Consider the following 17,691-nt stretch of genomic DNA (forward strand, 5'->3'; position numbering starts at 1 on the left):
GCCTGCCCTGCGGCGTAGTTGCCCCTGTAGTCCGGTTTTCATAGAAATGCAAATCGCCCCGCTGCAGCGTTTCTCCCCGCCAGGGAAGAGGGGTGCAGGGGGCCCCGTCTGCCTCGAGTGGGTTCCCCGGGATTTAGGGGGTGAGGTGGAGGTGGCTCTGCAGTAGGGGACAACTAGGAAGGCCGGCAGGCCACATGCAGCCTGGGGAGACCACGAGAAGGGGGGACTCTAGGGCGCGGCGACACCCCATATCCAAGCCGGCAGAATGGGCGCATTTCCAAGAACGCCACGAGGGCACCCACGGGCGGACAGACGGCCAAAGAATCTCAGCGACTGCATCTTCTTTCATTTTCATTAACACGTGTAAATTTCAAGAACTATTTAGCATACAGGGACGGGGAGGACCGGGCACACAACCCCTATGCAAGTTTCATTCCGGCGCACAGGGGCGTCGTTGTAAATGCCCAAGGGGGTAACCCTAAAAGTTAAAGGAATTTCAGCTTAGCATGCGCTCGCTCAAAAAATAAAATAAAATAAATGCCCGAAAATTCCAGCAGCAGCCCAAGATGGTGGCCAGCATTTCCTTCATCTTGTCCTTCTAGCCTGGAGACTCTTCGGGCTGCCTTCCTACCTTGACCAGTCGGTCCTTGCGGGGATCCCCAAATGCACCCCCTCCCTTCCCGTGCCGGCTATTTAACCGGGAGAAACACACCTCTGAATGGAAAGCTGAGAAACAGTGATCTCCGTTCTGACTCATTTTTTTAATTAAAAAAGAAATTAAATTGCTGGAAATATTAGTCGCCTCAGCCTGGGACAAGACCACTGGAAGGTTCCTAATTGGTTTTGTTGGGGGTGTAGACGTCCCTTCACCTTTAGAGTTTGCCCTGGGACTAAATTCGTGAGCGTGAGGGGGCTGGCAGGAGGGGGCATAATTCAGAACAATTATCAATTAAACAAATGAGTGTACTGATCTGATTTTTAGCAAAATCGATAGGTGTTCGTGGTTTCATGAGAGGGTCCCTACTATAGCAAATTTAAGCAGATGTAAATTAAAATACATAGTTTTTAAAATAACAGGTTCTGTGTCTTTGGTGCATTAAAAAATAAAAGGACATTTTACTGTCTTAACTTTTGTTTTTGTTATTTTTATAGTACCTGCCCCAAATTAAGAAAACTGTTCATTTACTTCCTTTTGAATATAGTTTAGTGTCATCAAACCACCGTATCCTCTTAACAGTAAAAGCTCAAAGAAAACGGATAGAAAAAGTCCCCTTCCCTTCGCCAGGGTGCTCACAGCAAAATGCGACGCCCCCACCCCCCACCTTTCAGGGTGAATTCTTCCCGTGCCCCCTCCCCCGCCGGGAATTAGGATTACTAATATTCCGGGTCCTGGGGGGTAATTACCCCCAGATTCCGCATGGGGAGCGATGGGTGGCCCCCGCAGGGAGCACCCACGGTCAACCCCCCCCCTCCCCGAGCACCCATAATCGCTTTGGCCCCGGCATAGCCAAGCCTCGGAGCATCAGCCCGCGCACGAGGGCGGCCCAGCTGCTTTTTCATTCATAAAATCCCGACCCGGCGGCCGCCTGGATGATTTATGGGGCCCGGAGCTATCACCCGGCCTCTCCCATTACGGGGGGAGAGGGGCCCCGAGCCCCGCGTGCGCCCTGGCCCAGCCCGAGGCGCGAAGCGGGCCAAAGTCGGCTAGGGGCAGCAGGGCATAAAGAGGCTCGCCCACTCCGGCAAAACCGGCTCTGGGTCCAGGACGGAGCTTCACCCCCCCCCCCCATCCCGGGCGCAAGACAGAGGAAACTGGAATTAGCATGAGCCAATGGGGGCGCGGCGCTGTTACTAGGCGGACCGGGCAGATCTAGGCTAGGAACTTCGTTGATTTCCCGGCTCAGGGACGAGCGCAAAATTGCAAGCCCGGCTAGCGAGCGTAAAGAGCCGTCCAGGAACCCGCGGGGGAGGCGCTGGAATTTGGGGCCCGGCCGGGAGCGCCAGCTGTCCTGCCCCCACCTGGGGGAACCCTGCTTAGCGGCCCCCGGGTCCCCTGAGGGGGCCAATACCTCTGGGCTTTTGAGGGTCATTGCTTCAAGAAGCGCAGAGAAAGCATTTTGAGTTTTTCCAAAGAGAAAAGCAACTTTAAAAAACTTTTCTGTTGCCGTTTTACTTTACACTGTCTTCTTAAAACCCACCACGAAGCAGGAACTGCGGATTCTGGGCTCATTTCAAGTGCTTAGTTCTTCTTTCTTCGTGACCATTTGGAGACAAAGGGCAAGTGGCACAGTCGGGAGTGTAACCACGTTGGTTTGAAAGAAAATCCAAAAGTAATTTAAATCACCTTCACGCTTTCCTCCCCCCTTGGTCCCCGCCCGGGTGACCGCGGCCTGGGCGGATGGTCGGCCCCGAGAGAGCGAATTCCGCTGCAGGCGCGTGTTCGCCACCGTCCCTGGCTGTGGGAACCTTCATTCAGGCGGGGGAAGGGAGCGCGTTCATTCAAGAACCGGCGCGACGCAGCGCAGACCCCGGGACTCAGCGCGGCTGCGCGCCGCGGGGCTGGGGGCTTGGGTTGGGGGCGGGTGGTGCAGGGACCAGTCCTGACCTTTCGCCAGCGACCTCCGGCACCCGCCTTACCACCAGGGCGGCTGGCGGGCGGGCGCACCCAGGTGGGGTCACCTGCAGCCGCATACCTGGCGGCGACTTGAAAGGACTTGGCTCAGGCTCCGCGAGTTTTCCATTGTTAAGCCCTTAAGTCGCCCGGGAAAACGCTTCCGAAAGCCGGCCCCTGGGTTCCGAAGACGCTCGAGCTCCCCTTCCCCCTACACTGCTCGCTTTTGGGGTGCGCGTGGCGGCCCACGTGCTGCGGCAGCTCTGCTTCGGTTACGTAGCGCCAATCCCGGGCGCCCCAAAACTGCGAGGTGGACGGGGCGAACTCCGGCCTCAGTGCCCACCCGAGGCAGCCACACGCTCGGCACATGGACAGCCGCACCCCCGCCCCCATCGCCCCAACCGCAGACGTGCGTTTCCGCTGTAGATCAATTAGTTTCAGCTACACACGGACCACGCCGCCACCCGCCCCCACCCCCGCGCCCCAGTAGTCTGTCCGGCGGGCTGCGGGGAAACGAGACCCCTCCCCCAGCTCCGAAGGCTGCGGGCGAGATGTGCGCGGGAGTTAAAACGCAAACCCAACAGGTAGGGGGGCGGCCCTGGCTCCAACGACGCATCTGGGATCCCGAGGCTGAAGGCGCAACTCTTGAGGGTTAAAGGCGATTCTAATTCCTCGACTCCCGCCCCTCAAAATGCATCGCCTGGTACCCTGAGCAATATGAACCCCCAAATCCACCAGGGATTCCCTGGCCTTCCGGCTCGCCCCAGCCCCTCTCAGACCAAGTCGTGGGGAATAGGCACCCAGATCGAGAAGAAAGCCACCTCCGGCCACAGGAGAGAAAACGGGCTGGCGGTGACCTCGGAGGTCACGTCCGACCCTCTCCCCCGCAGTCAGGCCTGGCCGCGGCCCACCCAAGGCTGAGCAGACCCCCGTGTGGGACCGAGACGCAGGGCGCCGCTGCCGGACTCGCGGGGCCTAGGAAACCTGCAGCGGCGGCTCGCAGGAGCCGGTTTTCCGGCGGAGGAGCCGCGCTGAGGTCCCCGTGGGCTCCCACGCATGACCCACTCCGGAACTTGCCTCGCCCTCCCCCGCCCTTTCCGGAAGACTGCGGGGAGGACCCCGCATCCCCGCGCCTCTCCAGTTCGCTCCATAATGCCCTTGGAACGCTTGAAAACGCTTCCATCCCTCGCCTTGGCACTTGGGGGTGGGTGGAGGGACAGCGAGGTCGTTATTTGGGGGCACCTTGGAGTTCTGGTTATCGGGACACTCAACAAGCAGGGGAAGGGAGGGAAACGGAGTTTTTTCCAGGTGCGGGGAAACGGGTTGCGTACCTAACGCCCCGCGCCCTTCCCCTGGGGTCCCTGGAGCCCGTGCCTTAAGGGCTGGGGGCAGGATTCGGTTTCGGACCCCTTAGGGAATTCTGGGTTCGCAGGGTCTGAGGGACTGATGGGCCGCGCTCGGTCCCCAAGTCCCTCCTGGGTGTTCACGCGGGGCACGATTTGCCCAGCGAGTTCTGGGTGGCAGGACCAGGGCCGGGGTGCGGCTGGAAGAGGTGACGGGGAAGGCGAGAGCGCGCGCCGCCGGACCCTGGGCCTTGGCCGGGGAGCCGCGCGAGGCCGCGCCGCGCATTCCGCGCATTCCCGCCCGGCCTCGGTTCCGCCGCCACGTGGTTGCCTTGCGTCCGCGTTTACCGTAAGGCTTAGAAAAGACGCGCATCACGGTTCCCGAGCGCATGCGGACCTCCCAGGACGCTGAACTCGAGCGCCGGTCCCTCTGTGATGCCGAACATTCTCCTTCCCTGCGGGTCGATAGGGGCTGCTTTTTTACGTAATAAGGCGGGTTGTGCTGCTGGAGCGATAGCGTGTTCATCTGTAAAGACGGGCAGGAAGGAGGGTGCTCGGCCCTACTGGAATCTGTAATAGGGCGACTGTCCGGCCGAAGAAAGTAACAGAACCGGGCCGTGACCATTCCACCTTCTCAGCGCTGGTAAAGTACTAAAGAGTAGCTGCACCCTTCCCATGGCGTCCAGTGCGCTGTGGCTGGAAAGCTCGGAGCAAGAAGGTGCTTAACAAGTAGGAAAACGTCCAGAAACTGCCTATAGCTTTTTTTTTTTTTTTTGCCTGGGGGTCGCTTTAAGATAAAGAATCTAGTGCATCCCTGGACCCTGAGCCCGACCTTAACCAACAGGATGCCTGCCTGGGCTCATGAGCTTCAGGGCATGATTGTGGGCCCCTGAGATCCAGGCTAGGTTGTGTTGCCTCCCGACCCGAGGCTTGGATGAGTCAGAGGAATCCTTAGGTCCCTCCTGGACCATCTCACTGAATCCTGGCTTAGACAGAGAGCTGTCCCTGCTATCCTATGGGAGGGAGACAGGTTATATGCCCTAGGGTGGTGGGGGCTGCATTGGTCCCCATGCTTCTAGACACACCTCTAGCCCTGAGCAGCCCCAGTTCACCCGGTCTACGGGAAGCATGGCCATTTGCTTTGAGGTCCATCTCCTGTAGCGTTTGGAGAAAAAGTCTTCACCCACCACCCATCCTCATCTTCTCACTTCTATGAGGTGTTTCCTCCAGCCAACTTATGGTTTCATACACTTAATCTCAGGGAAATGCATTTATGGTAAGGAAACCGAGGCACAGAGAAACCAGGTGCCTTGTTCAGGTTCACAACATTGGCAACAGTGATGGTCTGTAGCCATGTCATGGACACTGTCAGAATAAATCCAGCTTGCTTAGAAGTTGATAAAGATAAAAATCTACTTTTTCAGGAATTCAGGCAAAGCCAAACCACTTTTTTTTTCTCAAAATTTCAGGCAGGTGGCAGCCACATTTATGAAACTGAACAAGAATGTCACACACAGACCTACATCTGCCACTAGTTGTGTGGCCTTGGACAAATCTCTGTCCCCATCTGTAAAACGGGCTATGATCATTTTCATCGCAAGGCCACGGTGAGGAGTAATTAAGGTAATATGTGGAAAGCATTTAGCACAGGGCCTGGCGTGTGTCAAGGCCTGCTCCATTTATTCATTCATGTATTTGTTCTTATGCAGGATGAAGGCCATGTGCCACATGCAGTATGTGGAATTAATTACACATTTCAGTTTATATTCAGAAAGAGGATTTTACAAATGACTTTATAATCTGTCAGCTTGCTTCTCTATGCTGACTTCTGAGCTGTTTGTGGCCATGAGATTTAAATCATGAAACAAACTTTTACATGAAAAAAAAAAAAATTAACTGCATTAATCCTTCCTTCTTTCTTCTCCCCTAACTTTTTTTTCTCTTACTCTGCAAAGGGAGTAGAAATGTTGATTTAAAAAAGAAGCACTTTAATTAAGGGCACAAGTGTCAATGCTAGGATGAGAGGCAGAGCCATAGGGAGGTTTCTGCTGGCCCAAGAGGGTCAGTAGCCCAGGGCTCTGCCCTGTCTCTGGATGGACTGGCCGGGTTCCTGGCACTCATTGCGTAATAGGAGCCATTCTGCTCAAGCAGGAGGGGGCGGTCACAAGGGACGCTGGCCAAAGGTGTGGGTCAGTGAGTGTCACTGCTGGAAACAAAAAGACACAACTGTCAAGAAGCTGCCAAGGCCATGTCAGCTCAGGGCATCGACATGGCCTGCCAGGTCAGCCTCTGCTCTTAGTATCTTGCTATGGGGAAGGGAGAGAGGGCTCCTGGGATGTCCAGCCTGGAAACGTTTCCCTGGGTCCCCAGGCTCTGAGCATTCGTTCTCTGCTGGCCCTCTGGGCTAAGGGTTGGTATACTTCCAGGCAAAGGCAAAGGAAACCTGAGGCCTTCCCTTAGCTGCCTTGTCCCGGGCAAGTATATTGTTTACTCCATCCCTTTTGAGTTATGAGGAAAAAAATCCCTGGAATCCCTTTTGTAGCATCCCAAGAGGGGAATTACAGCTGCAAGAAGGGCGCCACTGAAGGTTATTGAGGGTCAGGGGCGTAGGGGCTGTAGGGGCCATGGTGGTGAGGCCAAAGCAGCTTTCTGGGAAGGTGAACCTGGGCTTCTCCAAAGGGAGACAGATCCTGGAGCTCCCTTGCCTCCCCGGCCTCTGCCCTTTGGTTGCCATCTGATGAAGCCAAGCTCGGCATCCACCCACCTGTGAACCACCCACCCGTGAATTACCATGCAAGCTCCAAGGTGCTAGACAGAGGCTGTTTGGAAAGAAGAGATGAGAGATAAGGATAGTAACTGGGGAGATGCAATATAGGGGAGGCCCAGGAGGAAGCAGGGAGTCATACTTCCAGGAGTTGGGGGTGGGCAGGGGAGAAACAGGGAGGAGATGGGGAAGTTAGGAGCCTCTATAGGGAAGCAGCCCTTCTGCCTAGACCCTGGCTGCTCCCTAGACCCTGGCTGCTCCTTAGACCCTGGCTGCTCCCTAGACCCTGGCTGTTCCCTGGGCAAAGATACCAGTGAGTCCTGCTGGCGGTGATGGCACGGCCCCCCAGGACGCTTACTGTGCTCTCCACCTGCCCCGCATCTTCACAGAGGGCGGCATCTGATTCAATCTTCACGGCAGCTCCAAGGAGAGGCCCTTTATCCCCATTTTACAGATGAGGAAACCGAAGCCCGCTGCATCATTCAGCTATGGTAGAGCTGAGATGCCTTCTCACTCGGACTCCAAAATGCAAGGAGAAAAAACGGTGAACTCCAGAGCACCTAAAAATGGCAGGGTTCACCTTTTTATTTTATTTTATTTTGTTTTGTTTTTTAAAAACAACTTTATTGAAAAATAATTTACATACCATAAAGTTCCTCCATTTAAACTATATAGTTCAATGGATTTTGGTATATTGGACAGTCACCATCCCCATCTGAGAACACGCTCATCATCCGCCAGAGAAACCCTGGACCCATTTGTAGTTATTCACCCTTTTCTTCCCCCTTTTCCTCAGCCCCCGGCAATCACTAATCTGCTTCCTCTGTGGATCCACCTTTTCTGGACATTTTCAACAGATGGCATCGTATGCTATGCAGCCTCTTGCATCTGGCTTTTTGCAGTTAGCATCGTGTTTTCAAGGCCCACAGGTGGCATGTGTCCATGGTTCATTCCTCTTTATGGTTGGGTACTATCAATAGTATCAATAGAACACATTTTGTTAATCTGTTCATCAGTTGATGGGCCTTAGGATGGTTTCTACCTTTGGTTACTGTGGACAATGCTGCCAATGAACATGGAGGTACAAGTTTGTATGTGGATGCTGTTTTCATTTCTCTTTCACGAGGCTTATCTTTTTTTCCCCCTAGATACAGGGTCTTGCTCTGTTGCCCAGGCTGGAGTGCAGTGGCACGATCATACCTTACTGTAGCCTTGACCTCCTGGTCTCAAGCAATCCTCCTGCCTCTGTCTCCCAAGTAGCTGGGACTATAGGCACTTGTCACCTCACCCAGCTAATTTTTAAATTTTTGTAGACATAGGGTCTCACTGTATTGCCCAGGCTGGTCTCAAACTCCTGAGCTCGAGTGATCCTCTGACCTTGGCCTTCCAAAGTGCTGGGATTACAGGCATGAGCCACCACACCTGGCCCTAATTCTTCTTCTTATTAACGTATTTCCCCTTTGAGGAATAAAGTTTCTGCACTTTAAAAAATAGAATGTTCCCACTTTTTGGCTATTATGAATAACGCTGCTAAGATTTTATTTAAAATTTATTTTTGAAATAAACCTGACAGCTTGATGTCATGAGATGTATATACATAGTAAAATGGTTACCAGAGTGAATCAGATTAACATACCCGTCATCTCACGTAGTTACTTTTTTTGTGAAAAGAGCAGCTAAAATCTGCTCATTTAACATAAATCTCTTGTTTCTGGACTTTCTATCCGGTTCCATTGGTCTCTTTTTCAGTCCTTACCCTAGAAGCATCATGGAAGCTGCACACTATGAATTCTTGGTATCTGGCGGGCTAAATCCTCCAACTGGCTTCTCTTTTATGATTGCCCTGGCTACTCCTGGCCCTTAGGGTTCCATAAACATTTCAGAATCAACTTACATGCTTGCACACACATGATGCTGGAATTTTGATTGGGATTGTATTGGATCTATAGATCAATTTTGAGGGAATTGACACTTTACTAACAGAGTCATTCAATTCATGATTCATGGGCGTGATACAGACCTCTGTTTATTTAGGTTGTCTTTAATTTCATTGCAGGTGTGTGTGTGTGAGTGTGTGTGTGTGTTGTGTGTTGTGCATCTTTGATTAGATTTCTTCCTAAGTACTTGATATTTGGATGTCATTATAAATAGTATTATTTATACATTTCATCGTTTTTGATCAAGATTTTGAATGGGGAGCTGGTGGTGGGAAGAATCAGAAAAAGTAGGAAATGTCTTCTAGTGTAGAACTGGGTGGGACATCCAGGTTTATGAGCAGCAGTATCTGTGGTGCCCATCATAGAGCCGTGGGCTCTGCTGACAAGGTCTGAGCCCCTGCAGTTTTACTGGAGGGTCTGGTGTGGGGGCGGGGAGGGGTGGTCCTGGCTTCTCATGAGATGAGATCTGCAGCATGCTTTCATTGTGATTCACGCTGTCTTGCCTCCCTTGTTCCTGCCTATCTTCTGCATCCGATTTTCCTTTTCTGCTGAAATCTGCCAGCATTGGTTTCTGTTGCTTGGAACCAAAAACTAGGATGAGGAGGACACCAGGATTGATCACTTTTGTAAGTTCATAGAGACCTGTTACATCATTGCCAATTATCATATTTGCAAGAGATACCCTAGAAACAATCTCATGTTCAAGAAGAGGGGAATGGTGAATTATGATGTGTTCACTGGATGGAAGAACAGTAAATGAAAAAAAGCAAGATACAAAAGATAAAACCAGCATCAATTCAGCAAAATAAATACATAGCTGGTTTGAAGGATATATAGCAAAACAGTAGGAACTGAGACTTTTGGGATGATCACAGTGATTTTTCCCTTTTTTTTTGAGACAGAGGCTTGCTCTGTCACCCAGGCTGGAGTGCAGTGGCGCATCTTAGCTCACTGCAAACTCCACCTCCTGGGTTCAAACGATTCTCCTGCTTCAGTCTCTGGAGTAGCTGGGATTACAGGCGTGCGCCAGCATGCCCAGCTATTTTGTTTGTTTGTTTGTTTTGTATTTTTAGTAGATACAGGGTTTTACCAGGTTGGCCAGGCTGGTCTCAAACTCCTGATCTCAGGTGATCTGCCCACCTCGGCCTCCCAAAGTGCTGGGATTACAGACATAAACCACCACACCTGGCCAATTTTTCCCTTTTCTATACTATGTTATGTACTTCCACACACTGTATTCTATTATGAACAAATACTACCTTTATAGTAGAGAAAAGAATCCAACCAGAAACAACTTCAAAAGACACCCAGGTATTTTCCAGGCCCCAGGCTCCCTGGCTTTCCTGGGAACACCTGAGCCAAATCCCTTGTGTTTTACTGGGCAGTAGCTACATGGGATTCTGTCCGTCATGGAGGGAGGAGCCCCTTGCCCAGACCCCATTACCAGGCTCAGGGGGATCCTAAATTCCCCATGACCTCCTTTCCAGCAGGCAGTGGAATGGGAGGCTGGTGTTTCAGGTAGAATTTAATTGGTCTAGTCCCAGGGCAGATGCTGCATGTAAATGCAAAGGCAGGCCTTCATGTCACTGGATGATGATAACTTAGGAGCATAGGAGGCCTGGGTTCTGCCTCCTAAGATGCAGGGCATGGGCTGAAAGCAGGAGGAAATGGAAAGAGAAGTGATAGTTAGCATCAATGTATAAAAGCTTTTGCCACAGGGCCAGTGGGGTGGCTGCTGAGTAAGAAGCAGTAAGGCAGCCATGTTTTCCTTAGCATGAACTTTAATCATGCTACCTCTAAGAATTCATGAGGTCCTTGGGAGACACATGTGTGTCTGATCCAGCAGCAGCCTGCTGTCGACTAGAGCAGATCAGGACACCTTGAAGGCTGCTAGACCTCCAGAGTCTCCCAGCCCCTCAATTCCTCCCAGGAGCATTATATAGACAGATGGCAAAAGGTAGTGCTGGGGGATAGGGTTCTGGGTGGCAGGCATTGCTCAGTGCCTTTTGATATCTTTGATACACTCCTTCTTCCATAGCAATAGAGTTTTTAACTGGGCACCTACTACTCAGCTAAAGACTACATTTCCCAGCATCCCTTGCAGCAGGGGATGGTCTTGTGACTAAGTCCTAACCAATGGGCCGTGAGAGCAAGTGCTGATTGAAACTCCTGGGTTGGGGCATTAAAAGGCAGGGGCATGCCTTCCCCTTCTCCTTTTCCTCTTCCTGATGAGGCGCAAACATGGCAGTGGCTCTTCTTGAATGATGTGGATGAGGAATGTCACAGTGATGAGGGCCTTTTACTCAAATTACAGAGTAGTGCCGCCATACCAGGTTTTGTACATAAGAGGAAAAAATACATTTATACCTTATTTCAGCCACTTTGTATTCATGATATTGGCAGTGGGAGTGCTTTCCTTGAAGACAAGCAGAGATTGGAAGGGCAACAGGCTTGAAGGGCAAGAGGCAGTGCTCCAGATGAGAGGAAGAGACTTGGAATTGCCCACGCTGGGTCTTAAGGCACAGGGACAGGGATGAGGGGGCCCTGTGCAGGGCTGAACTTCCTGTGGTGCTTCCCAGGAATGAGGGGCAGTGACTCAAGTTGTGAAACTTAACCTGTTCCCTTCTATACTGTGATTCCCTTAAGTCTCCTAGCCCTCAGTGAGGCCTGTCCTCTGCCATGAAGGATAAGAAGCAAGAACAGTGACGCCACAGAGACACAGTCAATGGCAAAGTGGTAGTGGCTCTTAGTGGGGTCAGGATTTGTGGGGTGGAGCAGGAAGTCTGAGAGCAGAGCTGCCAGGGGAGAAATCAGCTTTGTTGGAAAGGGAAGGAAGTTGGAGAGGAGAATGGGTCACAGAGGGGGGTTTATTTTCTTTTCAATGGGAGAAATAGCAGCAGACTTGTTTGTTGATGGGAACATTCCAGGAGAAAAGGAAAATGATGCAGGGGAGAGGCAAACATTGCAAAGTGGGGAGGCTGTGGGGTGGGGCCCACTGCACAGGCAGAGGAGCTGGCTCTGGCTGGGAATGTGAATGGTTTGTCTGCATTCATGGAAGAGACAGAAGAGTCAGTGGTCATAAATGCAGGGATGGGGGTCTTCTGGGAGTGTGGGGCACATATGAGGACAAAGTACGCAGACAAGGAGGAAAGTCCCAGTTCTGAGGGATGAAGCGGGACCCAGCCTGAGCCACAGCAGTGGCAAGGGACAAAGGAGGTCCAACAAGGGCGAATGATGAAAGAGGAGACAGAAAAGCTGGAGAGTTTTTATTTAACACTTTTTGCATTTTTCAGTGCTGATCATGAAATGTTTGTGTTTTTCAATGCTGATCATTAAAATATTTTTAATAACACAAAAAAGAACTATAAAATAAGCTCTGATTTTAAAAGTTGTGACAGACGGTCTCTAGAATGGCACCCAATAGCCCTGCCTCTTGACACTCTTGCCCTTGTGCAATCCCCTGCTCCTTGAGTGTGGGTGAGGCCTATGACTTCCAAGGAAACGTGATGGGACGTCCCTTCCAAGACCGGGCTCTGAGAAGGCTGTGCCGTCTGCCTTGCTGGCTGTCTTTGAGCCCTTGCCCTTGGAGAAGCCAGCTGCTATGTTGTGAGTTGTCCTCTGGGTGGTCCACATGGCCAGGAACTGCAGTCTCCAGCCCACAGCCAGCAAGGCCTTGCAGGCTGCTGACAGCCATGGGCGTGAGCCTGAAAGTCCACCCTTGAGATGGCTGCAGCCCCTCAAGAGCCCTTTATTGCAGGCTGTGAGAGACCCTGAGCCAAGGAACCAAGCTAAGCCCCATGCCCATTCCTGACCCACGTCACCTAGTTGATAACAAATGGGCGTTGTTTTAAACAATATATTGAGGCAGCTTGTTACGTAGCAGTGAATAACTAATACAAAAGGAGAGGCATGTTTCCAGCTCCTGATTCAGTCCTTTCATTTCTAAGCAAGCATACAGGCCTGTCTTCCTCCTTGCCTCCCGGGTCTGCTGATGGATTGCAGCCCAGCCAAGCAAGGCTGTGCAGTGATGACATATACGGCTCTGGGGCCAGACGCCGGGCTTCCAGTCTCAGCTCCGCTACTTGCTGGCTGCATGGTCTTAGTTGAGCTGCTTTCTCCATGTGCCTTGCTTTACTTCCCTGTAAAATGGAGTGATAACAATGGGAGGATTTAACAAGTCAATTCCTGTAAAGTGCCTCGACCCAGGGCCTGCACACAGCTGATGCTGAAGAAGGTGTCAGCTGTTACCCTCATCACATGGCTTGACGTCAAGCCTGTGAAGCTTGCTGTATGTCACCACTCCCCTTGCCCACCCGCCTGGCAGGCTACACCCGAGGACTTGTCTCATGATGCTACTGTGCACTCAGGCACCTTCAGTGGCTCCCCGGGGTCCCTGAAGGTGTCCTAAAATCACTACGTGGCGTTCCAAGACCCTCTTCACCCAAGTCAACTTCTCCTCACCCCTAGGGGCCTACCACCCCTCTTTTTGAGCCACGGGACTCAGCTGTTCTTGCAGTGGTGCCCCTGCCTCCAAGTGCATGGCATCCGGGCCTTCAACACAAGACCCCACCGCGGTCCCACCCTGCCACGATGCGGCTCAGCAGCCAGCTGCGCACAGCCACCACCCACAGCTGCCTGCATGTCTGAGGCACCATACGTGTTGCTCTATGGAAGAGTAACTTCCTCCAGAGTCTGTGACCACGCATTCCCTCCCACTGCCATCCCAGGCTCGCTAGGGGCTCAGGAGAGGGAGGGATCCCATGTGGCTGGCAGGTCTGGGGAGACTTCTCTTTAAAGAAGGTGGACTGGCTTGATATTTGAAGCAAGCATGGAGTACCAGGAGGTAGGGGGTCTGTCTGCAAAGGCAGCTCCTGACAAGTCATGAAAACACAGAGATCATGTACTTCCAGCTTCTCATGCTAAGATGCCCAACTGGAGCACCAAGGCTGGATGGAGCTGGACTCCCAGGGAGCCTCAGCCCAGGTGGAGGCTCCGCGGGCAGCTCTCTGCTGCTTTTTGCATTTAGTCGTCGTCGTTTTCGCTGTTGTGGGCTTTTTATGTTTTTTTTTTTTTTTTTTTTTTTGCCATAGAACCTTGACTGGCAATACACAAATCTCCTCAAAAGAACATGAAAAGGAAAATTAGAGGGAGAATGCTGAGGTACTTTGCACAATTGGAAAAATCAGTGTTCTCCCCATTGCAGAGTTCACCGGCACATCCACTCAACTCTGATTAAGGGGCCTTGGTGTTTGTGGGGGCGTTCGGCAAGAGGCCTCTGATTGGGAGACAATTTTGTGGCTTCAGCCTGTAATTTGGGTGCAAGGGATCAGGCACAGTTAATGTGATAACCTTGCAAACCTCTGCTTGTGACTGAAGCGCATGGCCACCACGAGCCATCATTAAAGACATGCTGCAGACACTCCTGAGGCTGGGAAGGGCCAGGAAGGTGGGGCTCTCGAAGGCAGTTGGGAAGAGCCCTTTTATGACTGGCGTTGGGAGTTTGGAGATAAAAGTCACTGGTCATGTTTATCATCTAGTTCTTTTTTTTTTTTGAGATGGAGTCTTGCTTTGTCACCGAGGCTAGAGTGCAATGGCGTGATCTCAGCTCACTGCAACCTCCGCCTCCTGGGTTCAAGGGATTCTTCTGCCTCATCCTCCCGAGTGGCTGAGATTATAGGCACCCGCCACCGCACCCAGCTAATTTTTGTGTTTTTAGTAGAGACAGAGTTTCACCAGGTTGGCGAGGCTGGTCTCGAACTCCTGACCTCAGGTGATCCACCTGCCTCAACCTCCCAAAGTGCTGGGATTACAGGCATGAGCCACCGCACTCGGCTATCATCTAGTTCTAAATGCACCCTGCTATTGAGTTTCGTACTTGCTAGATATCAGTGTTTGATATTATCCATGCCCTACACCAGGGCTGTCCCATGCTTTGGCTTCCCTGGGCCTCTTTGGAAGAGGAATTGTCTTGGGTCACATGTGAAATGCACTAATATTCACACAGCTGATGAGCTAAAAAAAATCCCCCCAAAATCTCATAATGTTTGAAGAAAGTTTACAACTTTGTGTTGGGTCACATTCAAAGCCGTCCTGGGCCGCATGTGGCCTGTGGGCCATGGGCTGGACAGGCTTGCCCTAGACTATAAATGTGTAGTCTGGGGTACTGTCCACTGTAGGAGCTTTGCACAGATGTGTTGGACCCAGGAATGAAGGAATGAATGGACAGAAGTGTTTAAAAACATGTTTTGGGCTTGAAGAGTGATAGCCATACCAGGTAGGCTGATGGCCCCAAGAAACCTTCCTGAGTACCAGGGGCATTTGAATGTTGCCAGGAACACGTGGGTTCTTTTTGGCTAATGACTGCTTTTGTGCATTTTTCTGGATTCGTAAATCACCAAGATCAGAAGGCTACTGAGAAGACAAACTCTGTGTGTGTGTGTGTGTGTGTGTGTGTGTGTGTGTGTGTGTGAGAGAGACAGAGAGAGATGTGGAAAATCAGGAGGGGTGGGGTGGAAGCAGGATAGGGTGAGGAAGGGAGGGAAGGAGTAGTGGGGTGAGGTAGGGGAGGGATAAATAATGTCCACAGCCGAGGCTTCCTACCCTTTCTCTGCTCCTGTAGGGTGCCCTGGGCTCCCATTCAGCACAGTGTCTGCGAGCATATGCTACACATTGGTGTCTGTGGAGTCTTTGAGGCTCTGGTTTTATACTGATATTTCTTCGGTTCAACTCCTTCCAACCCATTGTGACCAATATGGGCTGAATTCCTGCTGCCCCTCCATTTGGCTGGGAGAAGACTGGAAGCTTTCAAACAGAAATGCGTCTTAGGAAATTGAAGGCAACCAGACTGACAGAATGTAAGAATGAATAAGACATGAATGAGTTTATACAGTGCAAATTCCTCGTCCTAACTTCAAGATCGAATCGGGGTCAGTTAGCTGAGCTGATACCGTTGATGGGGAACCAGGTTCCAGCTTCTTCCTCTTTCTAAAGGTTAACAAAGACACACAAACATCTAGCACTAAATATACTTTCCGGTTTGACTTCGGCGGAGCATGTGATTCTTGATAGCATCTCTGGGCTAGATGATAATGGAGTCCGGTGGTTTTCCCAGTTAAACAGGGACCACTGAGCAGTGGCAGCCGAGGAAATGGGTCTCTAGTGATATGCCACGGGCTCGCTCTCTGTTACTGTTCAACTCTCGGCTCAGTAACTTAAGTAAGAAGTCTACAAAGCCTTCTTATCTAACTGGCAAACGAGAGAGAACTTACACTCAAAGAACTGTTACTAAATGCAGATGAATTGGATAAACTTTCCTCGGCTGGCAAAAATCCAGGTTGTTTCAGAGATTTTACTTATACCAATAACATCTTAATACAAAATACCTTTCTTGGCTGGGTGTGGTGGCTCACGCCTGTAATCTCAGCACTTTGGGAGACCAAGGCGGGTGGATCATGAGGTCGGGAGATGGAGACCATCCTGGCCAACATGGTGAAACCCCATCTCTACTAAAATACAAAAAAAAAAAAAAAATTAGCCAGGCCTGATGGCACACACTTGTAATCCCAGCTACTCGGGAGGCTGAGGCAGGGGAATCGCCTGAACCCGGGTGGTGGAGGTTGCAGTGAACCGAGATTGCGCCTCTGCACTCCAGCTTGACGACAGAGCGAGACTCAGTCTCAAAAACAAACAAACAAACAAAAATCCCCTAATACTTTTCTTATTCTCAGTCTGATTGCCAGCAGCCTAATGCTCTGTGAGCTGTTAATAAAGTTACCATGACAATGATTCTGGGGTCAAATTAATTGAGTAAATGGCACATAGTTTTGGAGATCCACAAGGCACATTAGCAGGTAAAGGGCACCGACAGGTCCTGAAATATAGAAACATCCGTGTTTGCAATTACAATGTGCTTTCTATATAGTATCTTTCAACATCCTTTGGAAGTATTCCAGAAATATTACTTGGAAGATGCTGCCCAGAACATATTTTCCAAAGAGATACAAAAGGGTATAAATAGTTTGTCTTCTTTTTTCCTCAAGAAGCCAAGAAGGGCTGTCAGAATATTCTCCAGAAACAAAACCAAATTATAGCGGGCACCTCAGACAATGTGGAAACCTGTTTCCCTTTTAGCCCTCACAACACAGGTTTGCTGCCTTCAGCTGGTTCACAGGTGTCTAGTGATTTTCATGTTGTTTTGATTGTATTTTCTGGAATTGCCACTGACGCTTTGCATTTTTTCATGGGACCCTTTGTGGTCCTACTTTCCTGGTGTATAAATGGTATTCTTTTCCTTCTCTGATCACTCAACTTGAAACTGGATCTTGAGTTTGTATATTTCATAGCAATACTTCATGTATCTAGACAGTTATCTTTTTACTTACATTTATTACACATTTTCCAATGCTGTTGTTCTGTTTGTGTTTTATCATGCCTATGATTATGTAAGGAGTTCACAACGTTTTTCTTTTTCTTTTTTTTTTGGAGATAGTCTTGCTCTGTCGCCAAGGCTAGAGTGCAGTGGCCCAATCTCGGTTCACTGCAACCTCTGCCTCCTGGTTTCAAGCGATTCTCCTGTTTCAGCCTCCAGAGTAGCTTGGATTCCAGGCACTCACCACCATGCCCAGCTAATTTTTATATTTTTAGTAGAGATGGGATTTCACCATGTTGAGCGGGCTGGTCTTGAACTCCTGACCTCAAGTGATCAGCCCGCCTCAGCCTCCCAAAATGCTGGGATTACAGGCGTGAGCCACCACGCCCGGCCCTAGGAGTTCACAACTTTTGAAAGATGCTCAGCAGCCCCCTGCCATCTTGTCTCTAATGAGATGTTTTTGTTTCTTTAGTCAGAATTTGTTTCCTTTACACAGATGGGCAAAAAATGTGATTTTCTTTTCTTCTAGCTTGTTAAAATAAATAAAAAGAATGTTTTTTCATCACACAAGTAACACATGTTTATTATTGAAAAAAATAAAAATAATTAAAAATAAGGGGTCCAGGCACGATGGTTCACACCTGTAATCCCAGCACTTTGGGAGGCTG

This window comes from Piliocolobus tephrosceles, chromosome 13 (assembly GCF_002776525.5).
Source record: "Piliocolobus tephrosceles isolate RC106 chromosome 13, ASM277652v3, whole genome shotgun sequence".
Lineage (NCBI taxonomy): Eukaryota > Metazoa > Chordata > Mammalia > Primates > Cercopithecidae > Piliocolobus > Piliocolobus tephrosceles.